The 25,185-nt window shown below is 38.5% G+C and overlaps 1 protein-coding gene across 3 annotated transcripts in view; it reads right to left on the minus strand.

Moving 5' to 3' along the window:
• Positions 1-25,185, minus strand: part of FARSB (phenylalanyl-tRNA synthetase subunit beta) — an 84,125-nt gene that overhangs the window by 1,203 nt on the left and 57,737 nt on the right. The gene's annotated exons all lie outside the window — the stretch shown is intronic.

Consider the following 25,185-nt stretch of genomic DNA (forward strand, 5'->3'; position numbering starts at 1 on the left):
TACAAATATGCTGACTCACTGCTCTCACCACCAACTTGAAAAGCGATCAGGCCTGCAGCTCCTGACCGATTCAACAGAAACACTTACTGGCATAAACTATAAACACCCATGCAGAGCTGGGCCACAGTGTCCAGCCTGCCCCTTCAGAGTGAGTGCATTATTGATAAAGAGTAAACTGCTGAGTCTCTACTAATGGTTCCAAGGTCAGCATGCTTAGGAAATACAGAATCAGGTTGGAGGGGAGGGGAACCGGCTACTGTCAAGTTAGTACCACAGAGACAAAGGACAATTACATATATTTCTTGACCAGCAGAGAAGGATCTTTGTTTATATTTCTGGGGAAAGAGCTGGAAAATATTCTAAATTGTCATTCTTAAGTAAACCCAAAGCAACAGAGGTGAAGTATTAAGGTGGCCTCTTTTTCACATCTCTCCAAACTAAACAATTCTGCCTCACTGTCTTTTAAAGCAAGAATTTCAGTGACTGCATTTAACTATCTGGCTCTGCACACTAATCCACACTTGGGGTGAGGGATAGGGAGGGAAACCAAATAAAACAATGCAGAAACCAAACCCAACTAATGTTATAGAGCCTTAGTTTCATATTAATATTCATATTCATATGAATATTACTAAATCTGATAAAGATGGCACATTTTAATTCTATCAAAATAAATGTCTAAAAGACAAAACTCTCCTCCCCTCGACTCCCCAAAGGAGAAGAAAAATCTTCAAATGACATGTAAGTGAAGATTATATAAGGTGTTGATGGTAAGCAATATAATCAAGAACTGCAGAACTGGAAGGACTGCTGGGAATTATTTATCCCAGCACCCCAGCACCCCTATACAGAGCTAGACTTGAATACAACCACACTACCTGAAAAAAGACACCAGCTTGCTGTGGTTTTTATGAACTTTTATCTTATTAATAGATTCAAGGGGTACGTGTTCAAGTTTGTTACCTGGGTATATTGTGTGATGCTGATGTTTGACACCAGTCTATTTTTAAGGGACACTCAGAAAGGCAATGTTCAGGATCTTCCCTGATAACTTTACTGTGTTTAAGAATCCTCATTGTACCAAAATCCATCCTTTCATCTATCTTCAATTCCAATTTGATTGGTTTCATTTTTACAAGCATAAAACCAAACTATTTTGGAATCTAAGCCAGATGTGCTAGTTCTAACAATGTTAGCAAAATAAAGCCTAAGAGATAAGAGCTTAGAATTTTTACTTCATAAAACAACTTTTCGAATCAGCACTTTTTTTTTTTTTTAGCAAAATTCAGTTATATTCTTCTTCAGTTGCCAGATCTACCTCTCTCCAGAAGTTTGGATCAAACTTTGCTTTAGCTCATTAATCAGTTAGGTACTTGATCAGACAAAAAATATTTGTGTCACTAAGTATAATTTTCCCTCTTTCCAAAGAAAAGCAAAAAAGAACTAAAATTCATATTATGCTTATTTAAAACATATCCAAGCATATGAGTATTCTACATAACATAAATATCAAAAGCTCTCACCTGTCACCTGGGCACATAGACCCATCCAGGCCACTGCAGCATCTCAAACTGCTCTGGGGTCAGAAGGCCTTCACAGTGGTCCAGTGGAGCTGACAGCACAGACAGGAGCCTGCTGCCCTCTTGTCCAATACTAATCATCCTCCCTACCAACTCACACGTAAAAAGGAAGCATGCTGCCCTATCATCCAATACAAATTATCCTTCCCTACCAACCCACATGTAAAAATGAAGCCCAGTCATAAGATTCCTGTATAAACTCAACTTTGCTGAAACTGCACACTTTATATCTGACCTTGTGAAAAATGAAAAAATGGCAAGTTAAAATTGTCATCACAGGTTAAACACTTCTTGTGATTTTCTTATCGACTCCTCTTTTCAGCAAGGTTAAGGTTCTGTCCTCCTCATACACAAATTAAGTGGTACGCACATAAAAGCTCCTTCAAGTTGTCTATTGGTACAACAGAGAGAACCTAAAAAATGTGCCACTTGACAGATATTACATGTAAACTAGAAATACTGAAGGAAAATATAACGTTACTAAAACAGAAGTATTTCTTAGTGCTTTTGAAAACCTTTAAGGTTCAAACCAAACTTTGCAGGCAGAAGGGAATTGCTTCAAAGGACAGAACAGAGAACAACTACTTCACTAAGAAAACAAGGGAGATATAGCTGACTTGGGCAACCATTAGGCCCTAGAGTTCAAAGATGAGAGCATCTGTCTCCACTGTTGGCAGAAAGGGGGTAGTTGAGCACAATAACTCCGGTAGATTAATGTGATCATAGTGCTCTAGCTAGGACTAATGCGCCGTAAAGCAGAGTATTTCCAGAAATAAAAACAGTCACATTGAAATGGAACAAAATATGAGTCTAGGCTTGTGAAAAATCAGACCTGGGTGGTAGCCAAAGGCTAACCTTATAGCATCAACAAACAAAAACATATTTTTAGAGAAAGAGCAGCATGCTGTGTCTAGAAACATAAAGTTGCCATTTCAAAGAAAATGGCATTGCTTTGTGAAATGGGAATTCTAAAATTCAAATTCTATAAAGTACATTAGTTTTCTCTTACTGATGTTTCAAGATGTGTAGTATTACAATTTTCAATCTAAGCCCAAAATGCTCCCCAGCAAAAAGCCTCCGAGCCCGCTTTTCTACCTACTTCCGTATACTGGTTAAACTCTCAGCTTTGCTGCTATCACAGTAAACGGCTTCCAACATAAAACAGATGTGGGGGAAATAGTGTTCTCTGTTGAAATACATGTGAAAGTCTGGACAAAAGAAACATCAGGTAAGCACAAAAAAGAATTCAATTTCCAAAACTTAGTGGGGTGTTAGTAAGTCCCTTAATTAAAGCCTTTGTAGCATCTCCTAGAGGTCTGTAATTGTCTCTGTGCTCAGACGGCAGGACCACTCTGAGGACCTTGGGGGTAATTCCTGGGCCTGTAATCCAGCACAGCACCCAGGCTTTAGCACATTTTCTGGCTAATTGACCATCAAAGAGTTTGTAAGCTCCCTCTCTTGCTCATTGCTAAACACTTTTCACAGTTTCTTTTTGCCTCATCTTTTTTTTTTTTTTAAGAGAAATATTATAGGCCCAAAGTTTGGATAAGCTTTACACGTAGAGTCATTCCTATAATTTTAGGGAGCATCGGAAGTAGAAGCTTAAGGAGGTAACTGAGCAGACCCCCTAATCTGAAAACATTAGACGGTGTTATCAAGCACCTTCTTAATCAGGGTCTTAATTCCTGATCTTAATCCCCCTGCCACTGGCTATATTCGACTCATTCATTTGGTATTTTATTTAGCCCATCTGTAAAAAGTCATCTACTCATACAATTTTATTTTTCCTTTTTTTTTTACATTACTAATACATGATGTGAGGCTCGAACCCACATATTGTACTGCTTGCAATCTGATACTTAACCACCCAAAATTTCTGCAATAAAGAGATAAGAACAAAATATAAAGCGGGGGGCAGGGAACACTGGAAAAGGAATGTCCCTATGTCACATATGTCATAGCAAACAACAGAAACTATCATCATGAGTTTTAACTATACATAAGTCTCCAACTTCAGGGATGAACTAAAAAAATACAAAATTATATAGATATTGTAAGCCACTGGGCCAACTGAATGTACTGTAAATATGTTCTAAGTGACTAATTATGTACTATGGAGTGAAGGGAGGAATAATCATTTCACAGGCTGATTCGGGGGCTGGCATCTACCCAAGCCCTTCTCCTCCCAGAAAAGGGGAAAAAAACATCTCCAGTGTTCCATACTGGGGTGAAATTGACAGGGTGGGTGACAAGGCAAAGTGTGGAATGAGACTGGAACCATAATTTCCTACAGAGGAGGAACTTCCTCCTGGTTTCCCACTAGTTTTCTGAGAATGCAGTAACAGGAATTGTAGGACTCTGCTGCCAGCTCATCAACATCACCTTCCTTTTCTAAACAATGTTGATTTAAAGGAAGAGACAGCATATAGAGGCTATAAAATGAAACACACACTTATCCCACGTGAGCATGATGTCATTCTTAAAGGTGGCTGTTCTCAAAGTTTTAGAACCAGCAGTTTTTTGAGGGCACCGATGGACTACAACAAGGGGAGAGAACTCAAGGGGGAAAACGGTACAATGTAGGTAAGACATTAGAGCTTATAAAAGGAAAGAAAAAGGTTTAGGAATATGAGGAGGAAAAAAAATCACTATTAAGATATGAAACACACAAACATTTTTTCAGATCCTAGTACACTCAGTTGGGAGAAAATGTCTCTGCAAAGACCATTTAATTTGTAAGTGGAGACTGAATAATTTCCAACTGGTAATATAAAACACCTATTTTCCCCTGATGTATACAATTCTTCACCTTGCATTTGAAGTGAAATATTTATGGTACCTAAAGTCTGTAAAGAGAGGGGACCTAATCCCTTGAGTTTAATGGCCATCTTTCATCCCTTTCTGAAGATCAAAAGAAAGAAAACCCTCTCACACAACTTTACAGTGCTAATCCCAACACACCTGCAGACACCATTAACTCTTAAAGTGAAGGCAACTGGATGTGAGGGAACTGGTACCTACTTAACCCCACAGCATGGAACTCAGGGAGCCCATGACGCAGCAACATTCCATCAACACAGGGCAGGGCATACTATTACAAATCCGGACAGCATCCTGTAGGACCTTATGCTTCAAAAGAAATCAGCAAAACCCACACTACCTAGTCCTCTAAGTGATGGAGAAATGTCTTCAATAAACAACCATCTTTTAACAATTACCACAATCTCCTTGTGACTAAATATTTAGAATCGTAACTCCAAAATTTCCCGGTCTTAATTTGTGTAGAGAAATTTATCATTTATCATTTATTCCTGTGGTTTTTACTTTTTAACATTTCTTATGAAACATTTAGTTAATTAGGGCAAATACGAAATGATTAAATAGAAAATGCTCGGGAAACGTTGAGATCTATTTTAAAGTCTAATCTTAACTATGTGTCTCTCATGCACACATGCACACCCATATTTTAAAACCTAAAGGAGGTCAGGAATGTTGGAAGAGCTTCAAGATGACCCAGCTAATTGTAACTTTAAATCACTCTCAAACTGTGTAAAACCAAAGGATTTTTACCTCTAGGTTAAAAAGTACCCTCACTGTCAGTCTGTTTTGAAAACTTCTGTTCTTAAATAATGCCATCATCCTATATTTGTCTGACACCCATATCATTTTCCCCCAAAATTTTCACATTTCTTCAATATGTATAGAATATATTTAGAATAACAACTTCAAAAATAAAAGAAATCACTCTGCCTTCTTGGGCCAACAAATGGTTCTTTACTCAGTCTTTCACCTGACAAAAATCTTTAAGGGGATTATTTCTCAAACCAAAAGGAATAATTTATTACTTCCTCCACAAGTACAGTGAAATAATTAAAAAGAGACTGTGGTAGGGCTAATTAAGGAAAGAATGGAAATGTCGACTATATGAGATTGTATCCAAATTTCACAATTAGTTAACTTATTCAATTGAGACCTTTAGCTAACTTAGTGCAAACATAACTTTAAACATGTAATTTTGATAGCTGTTTTAGTTTCAGAGTAAGATTTCAGGTGACAAGTAGGGCATGTAAAAGAAAAAGGAGGCCGGGCACGGTGGCTCACGCCTGTAATCCCAGCACTTTGGGAGGCCAACGCGGGAAGATCACGAGGTCAGGAGATCGAGACCATCCTGGCCAACATGGTGAAACCCCGTCTCTACTAAAAATACAAAAAAATTAGCTGGGGCCGGGCACAGTAGCTCATGCCTGTAATCCCAGCACTTTGGGAGGCCAAGGCAGGCGGATCATGAGGTCAGGAGATCGAGACCATCCTGGCTAACACGGTGAAACCCCATCTCTACTAAAAAATACAAAAAAAAAATAGCCAGGCGTGACGGTGGGCGCCTGTAGTCCCAGCTACTCGGGAGGCTGAGACAAAAGAATTGCTTGAACCCGGGAGGGGGAGGTTGCAGTAAGCTGAGATCTCACCACTGCACTCCAGCCTGGGTGATAGAGTGAGACTCCATCTCAAAAACAAAGAAAAGAAAAATGAAAGAATAATGAAATTGCAAAAACATGGCACCTCGCCTTCTATTCACTCATTCCCAGTGCAGCCCTGGCCAAGCCCTTTGTGGGACAGACAAGTTACAGATGGGAAAAAGTGAAGCACAAGGAGATTAGGAGGCTTGCCCTAGGCAAGCAATATTAGAGGCTGGAGAGTAAGCAAAAGGTGAAGAAGGGCCGTGGAATCAGCTCCTCTGTGTGTGGCCCATAGGCACATAAGGCCTAAAGCAGAATGTTTTTAAGCTTTTGGTCAAGCTGTCCATTTCGTGTTTACAAACTTCTTCTGGTTTACAATTAAATAAACAAACAAAACTTAAGAGAAAATAAGAAAGACTGACAGTTCATCATCTTCCACCTTAGGACATACCCAAGTAGGGTCTGTAATATTAATACAGCACAATACTGACAAAACCTAGAGCCTTCCATGGAAAACAGAACTATTTATTTTTTAAATCCCATATAACACAGGTACTTGTATGAATAAATTTCAGATTCTTGAAACAAAGCTGGAATTATTTCAGCAGACAAGTACCACAGGGACACCATCTACAAAGGCAAAGAAAAAGAGCTGAAATGTTAGAACTTGTGGCAGAAACTCCTTCTGAATTTAAACTCCTGCAAACTCTTAAAACTGGAAATGACCTTGGAAGCAATCCTGTCCATTTCCTTCACTTAATATACGAAAAAAATAGATACTAGACAGGTTAAGAAAACAGGTAGGAGCAGAATTGAGATCAGAACTCAGGTTTTCCTGAAACCCAGTCTGTAGCTCATCCAACGTTGCTTTTCTGAAGACAGATAGACCTAAGATCTACTCCAAGTTTACTCTGAGGAGATTTACACATTCCAAAATGCTTTCACAAATTCTTGCAACTGCCTCCCCTGACAACTCTAGGGTGTTGATGGGATAGATATCGTCATTGCCATTTTACAGATGAAGAAACTGGCGTGAAGGAATTAAGTCTTTAATCACATGGATTAGTGACAGAACGACTTGCCACAACACTCAGTGTTATACGGACTCTATCACAGTTGATTGGCATGCATCCTAAGGTTTTACAAACAACATATTCATTACATATAAGTAAATATTATATACATGAATATTATACATAATAAATATTATATATAATGAATTAATGTCTATTCCATCTTGGGAACTGCTTTTTCAAGTGAGTTTGTATTCACGTGTCTAAAGACATTTTAATCGCATTCCATTATATTTATATGTCATAGCTTGTCAACTTATTCTTTAAGTATTTAATCCTGAAGTTGTTTCCTATTATTCATTAGTATAAATAAGGCTTCTGTAAGCATAGAGTCTTTCTTGGATTACTTCCCTTTTCTAAAAGTAGTACTAAAGATGAGGCATAGTGGTGTACACCTGCAATCCTAGTGCTTTGGGAGGCTGAGGCAGGAAGGTGGCTTGAGACCAGGTGTTCAAAACTAGCCTGGGCAACATAGTGAGACAACATCTCAAAAAAGAAAAATAGTACTACATAGGTAAAAAGAAAATGAATCATTGTATAGCTCCTTATATAGCAAAATGTTAAACAATGCACTTCTAGTAGTGGTACTAGCAACAAACCACAAATAGAAGATTATACTGATCTCATCTTGCACAATACCAATAAAAAACTTTCTCCTGCATAATACAACTACTGCCTTTAAAAAAAAATTCCACTGGTAGGAAAAAAAAATGCCCCAAATCAACCTAGGAAAATAATTCCAAGAGGAAACCTTTTTTCAGAGAATGCAATTCACAAACTAAGGGACTTTAGGGATTATGAGAGTGACTAGAAACCTTTATCTCCTGAAAGGTGAGCGACAAAATATAGTGACTCGGAAGGGGGAAAATGAGGGTTCTGGTTCTTGGAAGGGGAGAAGTAGAGGAAAGTACAACTATAACACAAAAAACCCTACAAGACAGGAAGGGCCAGGGGGTCTTGAGACATTTTACTTGGCCTCATAAGACCCTCAGCAAGAAGATCACATTCCTGACCCACAGCCCACATGAGCCAACAGGTGCTCAGATGTATTTCCAAGGTTGCCTAAGTCACCCAAATGAATGACAGCATTCATTTCTCAAAAAGCCCAAGGTTAGGCCACAGCTATTCAACCCCAGTGTAAAACAAAATAATTGGTCAAAGTAAAAACCACAACTGAGACCTCAGTAAAGTTAACGGGCCTCCTATCATTTTTATGAAGGTATTGGGAATACTTTAAATGAATGTCAATCTGTTGGATTTCTGCAATGATGTAATATATATATAGAAGAGTAATTTAAGCTAAAAAGCAGAAAGGAGTCTCTCAAAAAAGGAATAATATGGGAGAGAAGAAATGTGCTGACAGATGAATGAAACTGGAGAAGACAGATCTCTAATGGATGTTCTGTTATGTTTCTGCATCCCCACTGCCCCAAAAGTCCATAGTAAAAGAAACATTTCCAATTTTTAAACAAAGCAGACTATGGATTAACATATTTTTAAAAATCAGAGCAAGCATTTAGTTATTAAAGGTTTCTAGATCTTTCTTGTTAGAAATAAATACAGGAAATGTCAAAAAAGTGGTTTTTCAACAATTTTCTAATTTCCTAGATAAACCATAATAGATATGCTATTAGCTTCTGAGCAGTTGGAGTCAAAAGACAGTTGAAAAACTGAAAAAATAGCATATGTATATCACGAAGGGTTGACAGCCACACTACATAGAAGGTTCCTAAAACTAGAGAATATTGACAAACCTAAAGAAATAAGGAAGAAGACAGGTGGATCACAGAAAAGGAAATAAAAATGTCCTTGTAAACATGTAAATATGTTACACTTGCTCACGGCAAGGGAAATTCAATTAAAACTACAGTGAGACACCATTTCCCATCTGAAAGACTGGCAAAGACAAGAAGTCTGGTGACCATGGCTGTGGAGAAATAAGTCCTCTCAAGTGTTGCTGCAGTGTTTGTACAACGTTGGAACTAGAAATCCTATGGAGGGGTGTTTGGCAGTGTCTAGTGAAAATAGGAATTTATTTACTTTGTGCCAGTGATCCCATACTTCTAGGAATCTGTCCCAGAGATACAGTGGCATTACCAAATAACATATGCACAAGACTATTCTCTGTAACACAATCTGTAATAGCAAAAGATTGGAAACAACTCAATGTTAATCAACAGCAAATTAGTTGATTACACTGTGGAACTCCATAAAATGAAGTACCCCAGAGAAGTCAAAAGGAAGGAGGAAGATCTCTATATGCTGCTACAGAATCATCTCCAATGTAGGCTGTCAGGTAAAACAAAGAAAGGTACAGAACAGTGTGTAAAGTATCAGCCCCTCAGCTGAAAGAGTGGAAGAGAATATGAACACACACACGCAGTTGTGTGCACACATACATCAGAAGGATAAACTGAAAACTAATAAAAATCATAACCTATAGAGGCAGGGAGGGAACGGTGTGGAAGCCAGAGTTCTCTCTACGTCCCTTATTTATAGCCTATATTCTAAGTACAAAAAGTAATAAGGATAAATTTTAAACTGCTTTCAATAATCATATTGTTGATAATAGTATTTTTATTTTGAAACTATGATAGATAAATAGATAAACAGAATGAGCAAACAAGCAATAATGTAAATTCGGGCGCAGTGGCTCACACCTGTAACCCCAGCACTTTGGGAGGCCGAGGAAGGCAGATCACTTGAGGTCAGGAGTCAAGACCAGCCTGGCCAACATGATGAAACCCCATCTCTACTAAAAATACAAAAAATTAGTCGGGTGTGGTGGCAGGCACCTGTAAGTAATCCCAGCTACTCGGGAGGCTGAGGCAGGAGAATTGCTTGAACTCAGGAGGCAGAGGTTGCAGTGAGCCGAGATCACGCCATTGCACTCCAGCCTGGCGGACAGAGCAAGACTATGTCTCCAAAAGAAAAAAAAAAAAAGAGCAATAATGTAAATTCACTAGGAACCAAGATTCTCAATAAAGAAAAAGAGATAAACTAAGACAGGAACAGAAAACCAAACACTGCATGTTCTCACTCATAAGTGGGAGTTGAACAACAAGAACACATGGACACAGGGAGGGGAACATGTTAAAAGCAAACTGAAGCCAGCTTCAAGGGACTCCTGCTGGCCAAACTGGGGACAATTTGAGCATCAAAATAAATGACTGTAATGGATCTAAATACACTGACTAAAATCAGCAACTGAGTCCATACTGACATAACTAAGTATATAGGAAAACTGATTAGAAACAGTATATTTACATAATTTCAAAGCTCTTCCCCCACAAGACATTTATTAATTATAATGGAGAAAAGAATAACTTTACAGTACAGATGACTGGTAGCTACAACCTTAATTAAGTGATTACAGTGAACACTATCAGTTATGGGATAAATGAAAATTTTGTGCCACTTCATAGCACGCATTGGGAAGTTAGCATTACTTCTCTACCATTCCTCCAAAGATGCCTAACAGGAATTTAATTAGTGAAGAAACATCAGACAAACCAAAATTGAGGAACATGCTACAAAATAAATGGCCTGTAATCTTCAAGTGTCAAGGTCATGAAAGTGAAGAAAAGACTATTCTAGAAGTCACCAGAAGGAGACTAATGAGACATGATGGCTGAAGGAAACAAGTGACTCTTTGCTATTGATATGGTTTGGCTGTGTCCCTACCCAAATTTCATCTTGAAATGTAGTTCCCATAATCCCCATGGGAGGGTGTGGGTGGGAGGTAATTGAGACATAGAAGCAGTTATCCCCATGCTGTTCTTGTGATAGTAAGGGAGTTCTCACAAGATCTGATGGTTTTTTAAGAGGCATTTCCCCCTTTACTCACTCTCACCCCCTTTACTCACTTTCCTGCTGCCCTGTGATGAAATGCCTTTCACCATGATTTTAAGTTTCCTGAGGCCTCCCCAGTCATGCAGAACTGTGAGTCAATTAAACCTCTTTTCTTTATAAATTACTCAGTCTTGGATATTTCTTCATAGCAGCATGAGAACGGACTAATACAGCTATAAAGGACAATTGATAAAACTTGCATAGGGCCTGAGGGTTAAATGGTGGTTAACATAAACATCAATGTTCATCTGATTTTGATGATTATTATTACGGTTATAGAGAATGATGTCCTTGTTTATAGGAAATATACACCAAAGTATTCAGGGGTAACATGATATCAGATTAGCTCTCAAACAGTTCAGAAAAAAAATTTTTGCATACCACTTGCATTTTTAAAATAAATTTTGACTATTTCAAAATAAAAAATTAACAAAATGGGGACTTCAGTTATAGAAGTTGCTTAAAGGGAGTTTCCATCCAATTCCCCCCAAAAAGTTTAAAAAATTATTGCCCTGAATTTGGGGTCCAAGATAGCCGAATAGGAACAGCTCCAGTCCCAGCGTGAGCAATGCAGAAGACAGGTAATTTCTGCATTTCCAACTGAGGTACCAGGTTCATCTCACTGGAACTTGCTGGAAACTAGGTGCAGCCCATGGAGTGTGAGCCAAAGCAGGGCAGGGCATCTCCTCACCCAGTAAGCACAAGGGGTCGGGGAATTCCCTTTCCTAGCCAAGGGACGCCGTGACAGACGGTACCTGGAAAATCAGGCCACTCCCACCCTAGTACTGCCCTTTTCCAACAGTCTTAGCAAACAGCACACCAGGAGATTATATCCCATGCCTGGCTCAGAGGGTCCCACGCCCACGGAGCCTCGCTCACTGCTAGCACAGCAGTCCCAGATCGAACTGCAAGGCCGCAGCGAGGCTGGGGGAGGGGCATCCGCCACTGCTGAGGCTTGAGTAGGTAAACAAAGCAGCCAGGAAGCTCAAACTGGGTGGAGCCCACCTCAGCTCAACAAGGCCTGCCTGCCTCTGTAGACTCCACCTCTGGGGACAGGGCATAGCTGAACAAAAGGCAGCAGAAACTTCTGCAGACTTAAACTTCCCGGTCTGACAGCTTTGAAGAGAGTAGTGGTTCTCCCAGCACAGAGTTTGAGATCTGAGAATCGACAGACTGCCTCCTCAAGTGGGTCCCTGACCCCCGAGTAACCTAACTAGGAGATACCTCCCAGTAGGGGCCGACTGACACCTCATACAGCCGGGTGGCCCTCTGAGACAAAGCTTCCAGAGGAAGGATCAGGTAGCAACATTTGCCGTTCTACAATATTTGCTGTTCTGCAGCCTCTGCTGGTGATACCCAGGCAAACAGGGTCTGGAGTGGACCTCCAGCAAACTCCAACAGACCTGCAGCTGAGGGTCCTGAATGTCAGAAGGAAAACTAACGAACAGAAAGGAATAGCATCAACATCAAGAAAAAGGACATCCACGCCAAAACCCCATCTGTAGGTCACCATCATCAAAGACCAAAATTAGATAAAACCACAAAGATGGGGAGTAACCAGAGCAGAAAAGCTGAAAATTCTAAAAATCGAGCACCTCTTCTCCTCCAAAGGAATGCAGCTCTTCGCCAGCAATGGAACAAAGCTGGACAGAGAATGACTTTGACAAGTTGACAGAAGTAGGCTTCAGAAGATCGGTAATAACAAACTTCTCTGAGCTAAAGGAGGATGCTCGAACACATCGCAAAGAAGCTAAAAACCTTGAAAAAAGATTAGAATGGCTAAGTAGAATAAACAGCATAGAGAAGACCTTAAATGACCTGATGGAGCTGAAAACCATGGCAAGAGAACTACGTGACGCATGCACAAGCTTCAGTAGCTGATTGAATCAAGTGGAAGAAAGGGTATCGGTGACTGAAGATCAAATGAATGAAATGAAGCCAGAAGAGAAGTTTAGAGAAAAAAGGGTAAAAAGAAATGAACAAAGCCTCCAAGAAATATGGGACTATGTGAAAAGACCAAATCTACGTTTGATTGGTGTACCTGAAAGTGACGGGGAGAATGGAACCAAGTTGGAAAACACTCTACAGGATATTATCCAGGAGAACTTCCCCAACCTAGCAAGGCAGGCCAACATTCAATTCAGGAAATACAGAGAACCCCACAAAGGTACTCCTCAAGAAGAGCAACTCCAAGACATATAATTGTCAGATTCACCAAGGTTGAAATGAAGGAAAAAAATGTTAAGGGCAGCCAGAGAGAAAGGTCCAGTTACCCACAAAGGGAACCCCATCAGACTAACAGTGGATCTCTCAGGAGAAACTCTACAAACCAGAAGAGAGTGGGGGCCAATATTCAACATTCTTAAAGAAAAGAATTTTCTACCCAGAATTTCATATCCAGCCAAACTAAGCTCCATAAGTGAAGGAGAAATAAAATCCTTTACAGACAAGCAAATGCTGAGAGATTTTGTCACCACCAGGCCTACCTTACAAGAGCTCCTGAAGGAAGCACTAAACATGGAAAGGAACAACCGGTACCAGCCACTGCAAAAACATACCAAATTGTAAAGACCATTGATGCTAGGAATAAACTGCATCAACTAATGAGCAAAATAACCAGCTGACATCATAATGACAGGATCAAATTCACACATAATAATATTAACCTTAAATGTAAATGGGCTAAATGCCCCAATTAAAAGACACAGACTGGCAAATTGGATAGAATCAAGACCCATCAGTGTGCTGTATTCAGGAGACTCATCTCACATGCAGAGATACACATAGGCTCAAAATAAAGGGATGGAGGAAGATCTACCAAGCAAATGGAAAACAAAAAAAAAGCAGGTTTTGCAATCCTAGTCTCTGATAAAACAGACTTTAAACCAAAAGATCAAAAGAGACAAAGAAGGCCATTATATAATGGTAAAGGGATCAATTCAACAAGAAGAGCTAACTATCCTAAATATATATGCACCCAATACAGGAGCACCCAGATTAATAAAGCAAGTCCTTAGAGACCTACAAAGAGACTTAGACTCCCACACAATAATAATGGGAGGCTTTAACAACCCACTGTCAACATTAGACAGATCAATGAGACAGAAAGTTAACAAGGATATCCAGGACTTGAACTCAGCTCTGCACCAAGTGGACCTAATAGACATCTGCAGAACTCTCCATCCCAAATCAACAGAATATACATTCTTCTCAGCACCACATCGCACTTATTCCAAAAATGACCACATAGTTGGAAGTAAAGCACTCCTCAGCAAATGTAAAAGAACAGAAATTATAACAAACTGTCTCTCAGACCACAGTGTAATCAAATTAGAACTCAGTATTAAGAAACTTACTCAAAACCACACAACTACATGGAAACTGGACAACGTGCTCCTGAATGACTACTGGGTACCTAACGAAATGAAGTCATTAATAAAGATGTTCTTTGAAACCAATGAGAACAAAGACACAACATACCAGAATCTCTGCTAAAATCTCCTGAATACTGGGACATATTTAAAGCAGTGTGTAGAGGGAAATTTATAGCACTGAATGCCCACAAGACAAAGCAGGAAAGATCTAAAATCAACATCCTAACATCACAATTAAAAGAACTAGAGAAGCAAGAGCAAACACATTCAAAAGCTAGCAGAAGGCAAGAAATAACTAAGATCAGAGCAGAACTGAAGGAGATAGAGACACAAAAAACCCTTCAAAAAATCAATGAATCCAGGAGCTGGTTTTTTGAAAAGATCAACAAAATTGATAGACCACTAGCAGACTAATAAAGAAGAAAAGAGAGAAGAATCAAATAGATGCACTAAAAAAATGATAAAGGGGATATCACCACTGATCCCACAGAAATACAAACTACCATCAGAGAATACTATAAACACCTCTACGCAAATAAACTAGATAATCTAGAAGAAATGGATAAATTCCTTGACACATACACCCTCCCCCAAGACTAAACCAGGAAGAAGTTGAATCCCTGAATAGATCAATAACAGGCTCTGAAATTGAGGCAATAATTAAGAGCCTACCAACCAAAAAAAGTCCAGGACCAGATGGATTCACAGCCAAATTCTATCAGAGGTACAAAGAGGGGCTGGTACCATTACTGCTGAAACTATTCCAATCAATATAAAAAGAGGAAATCCTCCCTAACTCATTTTATGGGGCCAGCATCATCCTGATACCAAAGCCTGGCAGAGACACAACAAAAAAAAGAGAATTTTAGACCAATATCCCTAATGAACATCGATGCAAAAATCCTCAATAAAATACTGGCAAACTGAATCCAGCAACATATCAAAAAGCTTATCCACCATGATCAAGTTGGCTTCATCCCTGGGATGCAAGGCTGGTTCAACATATGCAAATCAATAAACGTAATCCAGCATATAAACAGAACCAAAGACAAAAACCACATGATTATCTCAATAGACGCAGAAAAGGCCTTTGACAAAATTTAACAGCCCTTCATGCTAAAAACTCTCAATAAACTAGGTATTGATGGAACGTATCTCAAAATAATAAGAGCTATTTATGACAAACCCACAGCCAATATCATACTGAATAGGCAAAAACTGGAAGCATTCCCTTTGAAAACTGGCACAAGACAGGGATGCCCTCTCTCACCACTCCTATTCAACATAGTGTTGGAAGTTCTGGCCAGGGCAATTAGGCAGGAGAAAGAAATAAAGGGTATTCAATTAGGAAAACTGAAGTCAAATTGTCCCTGTTTGCAGATGACATGATTGTATATTTAGAAAACCCCATCGTCTCAGCCCCAAATCTCCTTAAGCTGATAAGCAACTGCAGCAAAGTCTCAGGATATAAAATCAATGTGCAAAAATCACAAGCATTCCTGTACACCATTAACAGACAAACGGAGAACCAGATCATGAGTGAACTCCCATTCACAATTGCTACAAAGAGAATAAAATACCTAGGAATCCAACTTACAAGGGATGTGAAAAACCTCTTCAAGGAGAACTACAAACCACTGCTCAACGAAATAAAAGACGATACAAACAAATGGAAGAACATTCCATGCTCATGGATAGGAAGACTCAGTATCGTGAAAATGGCCATACTGCCCAAGGTAATTTATAGATTCAATGACATCCCCATCAAGCTACCAATGACTTTCTTCACGGATTTGGAAAAAACTACTTTAAAGTTCATATGGCACCAAAAAAGAGCCTGCATTGCCAAGACAATCCTAAGCAAAAAGAACAAAGCTGGAGGCATCACGCTACCTGACTTTGAACTATACTACAAGGCTACAGCAACCAAAACAGCATGGTACTGGTACCAAAACAGAGATATAGACCAATGGAACAGAACAGAGCCCTCAGAAATAATACCACACATCTACAACCATCTGATCTTTGACAAACCTGACAAAAACAAAAAATGGGGAAAGGATTCCCTATTTAACAAATGGCGCTGGGAAAACTGGCTAGCCATATGTAGAAAGCTGAAACTGGATCCCTTCCTTACACCTTATACAAAAATTAATTCAAGATGGATTAAAGACTTAAATGTTAGACCTAAAACCATAAAAACCCTAGAAGAAAACCTAGGCAATACCATTCAGGACATAGGCATGGGCAAGGACTTCATGACTAAAACACCAAAAGCAATGGCAACAAAAGCCAAAATAGACAAATGGTATCTAATTAAACTAAAGAGCTTCTGCACAGCAAAAGAAACTACCATCAGAGTGAACAGGCAACCTACACAATGGGAGAAAATTTTTGCAATCTACCCATCTGACAAAGGGCTAATATCCAGAATCTACAAAGAACTTAAACAAATTTACAAGAAAAAATCAAACAACCCCATCAAAAAGTAGGCGAAGGATATGAACACGTACTTCTCAAAAGAAGACATTTATGCAGCCAACAGACACATGAAAAAAATGCTCATCATCACTGGCCATCAGAGAAATGCAAATCAAAACCACAATGAGATACCATCTCACACCAGTTAGAATGGCGATCATTAAAAAGTCAGGAAACAACAGGTGCTGGAGAGGATGTGGAGAAATAGGAACACTTTCACCCTGTTAGTGGGACTGTAAACTAGTTCAACCATTGTGGAAGACAGTGTGGCGATTCCTGAGGGATCTAGAACTAGAAATACCATTTGACCCAGCAATCCCATTACTGGGTATATACCCGAAGGATTATAAATCATGCTGCTATAAAGACACATGCACACGTATGTTTATTGCGGCACTATTCACAATAGCAAAGACTTGGAACCCACCCAAATGTCCAACAATGATAGACTGGATTAAGAAAATGTGGCACATATACACCACGGAATACTATGCAGCCACAAAAAAGGACGAGTTCATGTCCTTTGTAGGGACATGGATGAAACTGGAAACCATCATTCTCAGAAAACTATCGCAAGGACAAAAAACCAAACACCGCATGTTCTCACTCATAGGTAGGAATTGTACAATGAGAACAGTTGGACACAGGAAGTGGAACATCACATACCGGGGCCTGTCGTGGGGTGGGGGAAGGGGGGAGGGAAAGCATTAGGAGAAATAACCTAATGTAAATGGCAAGTTAATGGTTGCAGCACACCAACATGGCACATGTATACATATGTAACAAACCTGCACATTGTGCATATGTACCCTAGAACTTAACAGTATTAAAAAAAAAAAAAAGATATCCCACCCTTTTAGGCCAAAAAAAAAAAAAAAAAAAGACAATTGGGAAAGGGGGACATTGACTGGATACTTGTTGATATTCAGAAATTATTAATTTTGTGTGAGGATATTGCAGTTATGCTTTTTAAAAGAGGAATTCCTGTATTGTAGAGATGCATCTTGTATTTACAACTGGGAATAATGCAATGTCTTAGATTTGCTTCAAAATAATTTAGTAGTGTGGAAAGTGGGTGAGGGTACCAATGAAACAAAATTGACTCTGTACTGATCATTGTTGAAATTAGACAATGGGGACATCGGGACTTATTATGCTAGTCTCTTTATTTTTATGTATGTTTTTAATTTTTTATAATAACAAAGTTTAAAAAAATTATTGCCCTAGTCCTACACCTTGATAGAAAAGGAAATAACTAAATGTGAACACATCAATGGAGATGGGACTTTTGGAACATAGATAAACTCAATAAACTCATTTGCTTGGACATTGGACATATCTACTTAAAAAATAAAAGAATTAGCTGGGTGTGGTAGTGTGTACCTATAGTCCTGGCTACCTGGGGAGGCTGAGATGGGAGGATCACTTTTGCCCAGGAGTTGGAGGCTACAGCGAGCTATGATCATCAAGCCAGGGTGCTCCAGCCTTGGTAACAGAGTGAGACCCTGTCTCTTGAAAAAAAAAAAAAAAAGAAAGAAAGAAAAAGAAAGAAATACGAGCTGAACCATCAATGTTCTGGCAGACATTCCTTTTTAAGTCGGTGTTAATGAAAAATAATTACTCTTAATTTTCCAGTATCCAGAAATGTCAAAAACCTTCAAGTACCTAGAGTTCCTGTGCAACCAGAACTAGAGAACACCCAAAGCCTGAAATTTAATTGATTTATGAATAGCTAGACAGATATCAATCACTTTTCACACTCACAATGTACTACCTCTATGTGATATGATGAGTTGGTATTGCTACAATCTTAGTACTCATAATCACAGCACACAAAAGAAAAGCAAGTGAAAGTAAGGTAGAAAGAGAAGAATAAAAATGCCTAATCATCTTTGCTGTAGCATTCATAAACTTCTTCATTTTCTACAAGGGTAGGCTTCAAACTTTTTGTAAGACAGGTAACCCTTTGTTCAAATCTTACTTGGAAGCATATATACATTTTTTTTTTTAAGTGGCTTATCAGTGGGAGCCAAGAAGACATTTTAAAAGCCAGTCCTCTGAAACATATTTCCTGGGAGTGGCCAATGCCTTCATTAGCAAATGCAAATGCAAACTGGAAATAAATGCCAATGGTTACCAGTAATAACCTTAAAGGCAATAATTTAAAGTGTGTCCAGGAAAACACTTTACATGTAGATACAAGAATGAGCCATCTAAATGTGTTCAAAATAAAGGGTTATAGTGGGGACAGGCAATGAATGAGAATGAACAATTTCACTAAGAATTTTTAAATAACTTAGAAGTTAGCTTGAAACTTGATTCAGTTTAGAGCTGGATGGCATCTTAATACTGCCAAGGGGTTCCGGCAAGTAGGAATTAAAATACGATTTGTAAGTGAGGATTAGTTTCAGCTTTAAGAAAGAAACTCCCAAATGGCAATGGTTTAAACAAGATGGAAGTTTTATTTCTCTCTCTTGTTAAAGCCATAGTAAGTGCTCCAGGGGAAAAGGCCTTTATTTTTTGTGGTCATGTGCTCAGGAGATCACTCCACATTTACCATCCGTACCTAGGGATTTATTCAATGTGTTTTCCTTCTTTCCAGCCACCCACCCATCCATTCTCTTAATCCTTCTGGAGTAGAGCTGGACTGGCCACTTAGAGCGTTGATAGTTTATCAGAATACATCATGTTCTAGGAATTCCCAGGACAGTGACTCTTAACCAATATGCTGCAGCACACAAATGTGCCAAAACCGAGTGCTGCACCATTTTGGCCAATGTATAAAACTGCTGATACCTGAGGAAAGTAAAACTGTCTCCATGTATAAGATAAAAACTGAGTAATCAGAATCATCCTAAAAATCCTTTGAACTTTCAGGACCCGGGCCCTTGAAAGATCACAAGCTAAAAATGAACTTCTTTTATAATTCTTTGTATTTGGGCCACAACATCGTTTTCTATAGAATAGTGGAGGCCAAGATCTAGTATGGATGCAGAAGAGAAGAGAGGACCATGAGGTAAATGAAAATATCTTCCTCTTTTTTTGCCCAGTATATACACCTGGATGTAAATACAGTAGTCTCCATTTATATACAGTTTTTCACTTTCCGTGGTTAACTGAGGTCTGAAAATATTAGGTGGGAAATTAGGGAAATAAATCATTCCTAAGTTTTAACTTGTGCACTCTTCTGAGTAGCATGATGAAAAACTGAGTAGAGTTGTCCCTCTCTGACCTCCCCAGGACATGAATCTTCCTTTCGTCCGGTGTGTCCACAGCGTATACACTACCTGCCCGTTAGTCACTTAGTAGCTGTCTTGGTTAACAGACTAAAAACATATCATATATATAGTGTTCAATACTATTTGCAGTTTCAAGCATCCATCGGGGGTCTTGGAATGTATACCCTGCAGATAAGAGGAGACTACTATAATTCCAAAGTATTCATTATGTTATAGCACGCATTTTCCACAGGGGCGGAACTGGTTCTTAGAGGAAAAGGGGCGGGGCAGGGGGGTATGAAAAAAATCTTCCATATTAAAATGGTTTGCGTTGCTCCAAAGCTGAGCCCTACTTGACAAAAACCTTACTCCTCAGTATTTAATTCCTCTCATTGGGTTTTCTTGGGTATCCCACAAGCAACATTAATATGGAAGATATAGTAAATGTGTGCAAGAACACTGCTATAAAACTATGGCAACAGATGGCTGTGATTGGAAGACTCTATCCATTGCTAGATCTCCAAGTCATATTGAATGGGAGGCCATTTGACTGCCTTGTGGCTGATCTTTAGAGCTTTTGTGTGTAGCTTAGACTCTGATAATTAAACAAAAATAGTTTATATTTTACTATTTAATTCAAAAGGTTATTTAACACATCATTAGTTATGGTAAGTACTCAAAAGACTAGGCGTGGTGGCTCACACCTGAGGCCAAGGCAGGAAGATCACTTGAGGCCAGGAGTTCAAGATCAGCCTAAGCAACATAGAGAAACTGTCTCTAAAGAAAACAAAACAAAACAAAACAAAAATTAGCCAGGCATGGTGGTACGTGCCTGTAGTCCCGGCTACACTGATGGCTGAGGTGAGAGGATCACTTGAGCCTGGGAGGTCAAGTGGTGATGGCGCTACTGCACTCCAGTCTGGGTGACAGAGTGAGACCCTGTCTCAACAACAACAAAAAGTACTCAAAAGAAAAAAATGCTGACAATATCTGACTATCAACTAGATAAAAGTTATTTTCTTATATCAAGGAAAAGTTAAAAGTTAATTCACTAAAAATTATTTTAGCTGGGCGTGGTGGCTCACACCTATAATCTCAACACTTCGGGAGGCTGAGGCGGGTGGACTGTTTGATACCGGGAGCTTAAGACCAGCCTGGGTGACATGGCAAAAACCCACCTCTACAAAAAAAAAAAAAAAAAAAAGAGCTGAGCATGGTGGCATGCCCTGTAGTCCCAGCTACTTGGGTAGCTGAAGCGGGAGAATCACAGTGAGCCATGATCATGCCACTACACTCTAGCCTGGGCAGCACAACAAGACCCTGTCTCAAAAAATAACAACTGTTTTACTTTTGCTAAAATAAGTTTTGAATGATTTTTATAATTTTTTATTACTATTACCATATATATGTATAAATTGCTGATTGGCAAATATAATTTGATACACTACAGTTTATGTAAGTAAATAAATAACATTAAGAGTTACCCAGCAGATATAAAGTGAAATGTTAATCATTTTTAAATTTAACTTAAAAATTTTGCTTAGTTATTGATAACCCTGCATTGAAATTTTTAAAAGTAAGCTTTACACTTACTATTTTTATGTATACAGCACAGCTATACATACAGTACATAATAATACATATATACCGTATATATATAGTGTATCTGTGGTATTAAAATTTCATGAAGGAACAATTAAGGAAAAAGAAAATATCTAAAAAAGGCCCTTAGTGGAGAGATTAATTTTAAAAAGGTTAAGAAACACTGTTACTACAATATCTATCAGAGGGAATACCAAGCTGACCAAGCCATTCATCTTGGGACTTTATTCCAATTTGCTACAAGTACTAAAGTATCACGAAAGCATCAAAATACCTACCCCTCGAAAAGAGTTAAGTGAACATAAGTGGAGAGAACTTTGCCTTGTGCATACAAGAGAGTGAGGCAAGAGCAGTAAAAACAAGGCAGGGCTAAGTGACTCGTGATGATTGCTGAAGCTTCTATAAAAACAGTGCCTGTGTTATACCACTATTCCAACTGTGTGGGAATCACTGCTTATTTGTTTAATATTGCTTTGTCTTTTAATTCCTTCAAAGAAGCTAAGAAAAATGATAGTATTTGAAAGCTTGCCTCAAACACAAAAAAGCAGACATCCAGAGGAATCAAAACTGTTTCCATACAGACTAACCAAAGGTCAGAAGCTTAAAAACTTCCAATTTTTTTCAACCTGTTGTCTTCACAATTTCTTTGTTGATGGTAACTAAATGTGGGCATGCTAGAAAGATCTCCCTTTATTATAGTCCAGAATGTTTTGTATAAATCAAACCATAAATTGAACACTTTTACTTCAACAAGTTGTTCAATAGATATTTTTCTCATATATTTCCAAGCTCATGTTACACTAAAAACCAGTGTGACGACCAGGGAAACATCACAATTTCACCCATATTTTTTAGCATCTGAAATCTTTCACAGGTGTCCTGAAAGGGGAAAAAGGTCATGAACTCCAGGTCATTAGGTATTACTGTAGCAGAAGGTACTACCCACTGTGTATACAGATGGTATAGGATTAAATGTGCATATTACTTACAAGGTTATTTTTCATTTCACAAAATGTATTCTGAGCAGCATGAAAACTAGAATTGTCAAAACTAAAGTTCTAAACCTTCTGTCTCTCCAACAGGGATCTTGTCACAAGTCAAATTCAAGTTTTCTGTAGAACTGTAAATAATCAAAACTGAAATAGGTAACAAGCTAAAGGGGAAAAAAATCACAGGCTCAAGTCAATGCAGCCAATCACACACAAAGCCCATACATTCTACAAGAAATAATTTTTGCCACTGATCTGCCCGGCAACCACATAACTGTTCCAAATACAAAAATGTGGAGAATTTTCCTTGCCCAGAAGTGGTTTTTGAAAAGGATAGATGCATCTTAACATACATAATTAAGTTTGCAACAAACCACAAAAAACGAAGGGGAAGAAGCCTGAAAAAAAGAAAAAGCATGTGTATGTGTGTGTATATATATGTGTATGTGTATATATATATATATATATATATATATATATATATATATGCCATAATAATCTGATCCAAAGCCACTAAAATATTTGGAGTTGAACCCTTTTGAAACTGTTAAAATGCTCTGCAGTCTGCTAAAAAGTTAAAGGTTCTTCTTTTTTTCCCACTCAACATTGACCTTATTCTGTCAACTTGACATTCTATCTCAAGTTGTTAACTGCAAGGATGCTCAGCAAATAAGAAATATGTAAGACCAGGGGACCATGGCTTTTCACTCTAGCTACAACTACAGGCTTTCTGGGTGCTTTTGCAGATACTCCACATGCTGCAGAGGACTGCCCCCTGCATAACAAGCAAGGTTACGCTCCAATGTCAACAAAACTCCTTAGGTTAATGCGAAGATCAATCAGATGAATTTCCAGATTTCTTACAACGCACGGAGCCAGGTTTCTCAAAGGTGAATCGAGTTCTATTCCATTCATCCCTACCACCAAACAAAGCAGTACAAAAGAAAGCTTAGTAGTGTACATTAGAAGGACAGGAAGAAATAGGTATAAGTGCCGATGTAACTGACATATGCAGGAATCTCTGGAGAACAGACTTAGCTCAATTATAACTGCAAAGCCACTAGGGATTTTTAATTATTAAAAAGTAAGCCATATGCCAGAGTAATATCAGACAACTCAGTAATCAAGAATGGCAGGGAACAGTAGTTCTTAATCTGCTTCCACTCTACTTTTTAATACTCTGAAGACCTTTTCTTAGTTGAAAAAGCTGTATGTAAAATAACAATAAATTGGAGGAAATGATGCAGCTAAACATGCCCCAGTAACAAAATTCCTGTGTTTACTGATTTGCTTAGGAGTCTGAAAAACAATTTTGTTCCTTAGTTGTGGTATGTATGTGTGTACGTGTGTGTGTATTTTATATACACACACACAAACACATACATATATATTAGATGAAAAACTTAATACCAACTTTATTACTGACTTATTTTGACAAGCCACTTCTTTATATATACATTGGTTTCTTCAACCATAAACAAAAAAGGATAATCATACTTGCCATTAGATAATCAAAACAGAAATCCCTATGAGAAATGAGGAACCATTATTTGTAATGATACCAATTCTCTCTGGCTTGATGGTTCTTGCAGAAAGCACCCTGAGAAAAAAAGCACTCAGAGCTAGATGTGTGCCCAGGACTCCAAGAGACTAATGCGGCCAATGATGGTGATAGGGGGTGAAAGTAAATCTCCTGCCCTTTTCCGAAGAAAGCCCGTTAGATATACTGAAATACATACTGATTCAGGCTGCCCATGTGTAAAAAGCTTTTCATGTTCATAAATCTTGGACATTTCATACATGGAAAAACTTCAAAAGATTACAATGTTCTACTATGACAGCCAATGTAGATTCAAAAGGAACCACAAGTCTGAGTCTGTAAATATTCACGCTAAATCAAAAACCAAAATAACAACCTGGCCTAACAAAATTGAACATAAAGATCTACAACCACATCAGAAGTAGTGACAGTTTAGGAATGTGTATTTCCTAATTAAAAAAAAAAAAATTCTAAACAAAAACAGCAGACATCTACATGTTAGGAAACTAGATACTAAGTACTATATTCTGTATGGGTACTAAATTATATGGAATTCAAATTATAACATCATAAGTTTAGAAATAGAAAAACCTGACTTTTAAGAAGAAGATGAACACAAATTAGCTGTATCACAAAAAGTTCCAAGTGGCACTATCACAAAATTTTCCAAATGATGAATGCTGTGGCTTCTATCTTCCTAAGGTTTCTTAAATCAGTCTTTTCCTTGGATCCTATGAGCACGATCCAGGCCAAGTCCTCATTATCACTCCTCTACAATGTGCTAAAATCCCTTCCCACCATTCTCTTCACCTCTGCTCTCCATCCCACCCAACCTACATATTGCTGCTAAATTAATCCTTTTAAAGTACAGATCTAATATCACCTACCTGCTTTAAAAGAAGAAAAAAAAGAAGCTTTAATACTTTTCTCCTAACTAGCTGCAGCCTTTCCCTAGCATTCAAGACTCCAAATATAGTTTCAAGCTCCTTCCTCACCCTATAGCCAAAACACTACAAACT

The sequence above is a fragment of the Pan troglodytes genome, chromosome 13, assembly GCF_028858775.2.
Source record: "Pan troglodytes isolate AG18354 chromosome 13, NHGRI_mPanTro3-v2.0_pri, whole genome shotgun sequence".
In the NCBI taxonomy this organism is placed as follows: domain Eukaryota; kingdom Metazoa; phylum Chordata; class Mammalia; order Primates; family Hominidae; genus Pan; species Pan troglodytes.